Source organism: Lactuca serriola, chromosome 7, assembly GCF_051521515.1.
Source record: "Lactuca serriola cultivar US96UC23 chromosome 7, Lser_US96UC23_V15, whole genome shotgun sequence".
NCBI classification, from domain to species: domain Eukaryota; kingdom Viridiplantae; phylum Streptophyta; class Magnoliopsida; order Asterales; family Asteraceae; genus Lactuca; species Lactuca serriola.
The window spans coordinates 9,326,899-9,329,795 of NC_136414.1; positions in this window are offsets into that span (position 1 = coordinate 9,326,899).

Sequence of the window (2,897 nt, forward strand, 5' to 3'; positions counted from 1 at the left end):
TTTAAGATCTGGAGAATATGGGGTGTTATTTCCAATTATAAATTGGTTAGAATGGATCCACACTCCAGGTCAGTGGGCAGTCACCAGCTTTTGCTAGTGCTGTGATTGTCCACAATGTGAATTTTATATCTGGAGTTTGAGAGATGCTTTTCATTCAATTCCAACTCTGAGACTTTCACTTGTATGTCCTTTACTTCTCTTAATTTTCTTTTGGACGAATTCTACTCACAAGTTGGGTAGAATTGGCCAACATCACTTGACTGTATTGTTGGAGACAGAAGTGATACACCATTTTGTAAAATTCATATTTAATTCATCTTTTGGAGTTAGAATGAGTTCTTTATAGTTGTGGAATCCAGAGCAATCATAGTTTCCTATAAAATTTAGTTAAAGCTATGTTTCTGTTTTAGATTTTGGAGTAAATCCGTTTTGAACAGCAGGTCTGTTTCAGAGACCTTGCTGTGATTACTCTTTTCTCAACTCATAGCTTCATTACTTCTCCTTTCTAACCTTTAGTCCTTCTTAGGTGAGGTTTTGAAGTTTGCTCAAGCTTGGTAGCATTATTTTATTGTTAGCCATCCTTAATACTCACTCAAGGTGAGTTCTCTCACACCGTTGTATTGATGATTGTGTTTGCTAGTTAGCTCGTGTGTGATTATTTGAATTTATTATAAAAGCATGCTATATAAGTATTGTTTTAATTCGTACATGTGCACTGTATGTAACTAATTATGGATATGGGGACACCACCAAAGGATACAGATTTACCAGTGCGGTGGGTAGGTAAGATCACCAACGTAATACTCTTCGTGAGGTGCGGTGATTAGGGCCAAATGATACGGGATCTTCCCGGTGCGGTTCAAACCTACAAGTCCTTCTCGTAATATAGAAATTGATTCGTTCTTTGCCTTTATCATTATAATTGGAAAATGGATTAGGGCTAGTAAGTATGAATGTTAGTACAATGTCTGTGTTTGAATTCACTAAGCTTCGTGCTTACGTTTTTCCCTTATAACTTTTCAGGTGTTAAGATTAAAGAGGCTAAGGCTTGACATGGAGCATCGGGACATCGCTACTAGTTATTTTGTTGGGACCTTATTATTATTATTACTTCCGCACTTATTTTATATGATTATTAAGTTGATGGATTATGTTATGACTATTTCAGTTGTTTTAATTTAATTTAAGATGGGTTTTAAAAGTTTAAAATTTTTGCAAAAAAAAAAAATGGGTATCACAGCAGATCACTTATTCTCGGCTAAGGCTCAGCTAATCCCACTGTGGGTGACTTGTCACTCCCCAATAAACTAGCTATTCCATGCGCATATGCAACTAAAAACACACATACTATCACTGCCCAAATGTTGAAATTGCCCGAACACTGAACTGCCTGAAGCAGTATACGTTGTTACATAGCTGCTTACCAAAAGCTATCGAGACCTCCTGGGTCTCAATTCACTTGCCAATCCTCTGAAATACTGGGTTTCCACCCGGTTGTGGAGCTAAAGGACTCCCTACTTAGTCGCCTCGCACGACTTCTGAACGAAGAAAGACAATTTTAGATTACATAAAGAGTCCTTAATAAGACACCCAAATGTAATATTAAGGCTAGGACCCAACACAATACTAAAAAACTTGGAAGAGGGATACCATAATCCAAGCTATATAATATTTGAAGGTAGGCGAATGACGATTCACCAATTTCCACCATTAAAAACGAAATAAATTATTAGGTTTTAATTAGATTGAAACTCCTAGATTCTTTTGAGATTCATTCAACTTTTCAATGGCATGTTTAAATCTCGATTGTGCCCTCTCAAGTTTGTGACTGGGATGCTGAGGATCACAAACAAGGTGTGAATAACCATGCAAATTAACTTGGTACCCTTAATTTTATCACCTTATCGATGTGTCGGTTAACCACACGCGCTCCACAAATCTATGATAAACATTAAGTTACCCTTTTCTACATTTACTAGTCCATGTTAGTGTGCCAGTTAACCACACACGCTCCACACAACTTGGTAAGGTACAAAGTGTAATTTCATAGGTTAGCACCAAATTCACATTTTCCTAAAGTAACTAAGATTGAGAATTTATAAAACATTTAGTTACTTTATAATCATTATACTTTTAATGAGAATTATAGTCCTTGTCCTACCCGTTCGGCTAACGACCCTCCACCAGTCAAGGAAGCGGTGGGTGAGAGTGGACACCCATTAAGCTGCCATTTTATTGGCAATAACTTTATACCCCCCTTATAGACCGGGTTCGTGAATGAGGCCTACTAATGGTAAGACAGACTTGATCTTATATATATATATATATATATATATATATATATATATATATATATATATATATATTATTAACTTATAATATTATAAAGTATAAGGGTTGAATTTTTAACTTTTAAAATTCTAGGGATTGGAATTAAAGTATGTGTGAGACTACACAAATTCCTAAACTTGAGGGCAAGTTTTGAAACTATTCGAAACTTTTCATTTTTATAACTTATGAGTTTTAATGGTTTTAAAGAAAAGACTTTTGGAATTCCATAACTTGAGGACAAGTTATGGAGTCCATTAATTGGCATTTAGATCAAGAATTACACTAACAAACAATTTGCAAATAATTCCTATGATCTACCAAGACTCATAAGCATGAACATTCATATCAACAATTTTCAAGAATCATATAAACATATATAATACTTGAAACTTTGATAATAACCTTTGAAAATGGATTAGCATAATCATTACTACATCAAAAACAGATTTTAAAAGTCCAAAATAGTTTAGGGTAATGATTCTCCTCCAATTCCAACATTAAAACTCGAAATTTTGCACTATGGGCCTCCTACTCGTCGAGTGTATGAACCTACTCGACGAGTAGGA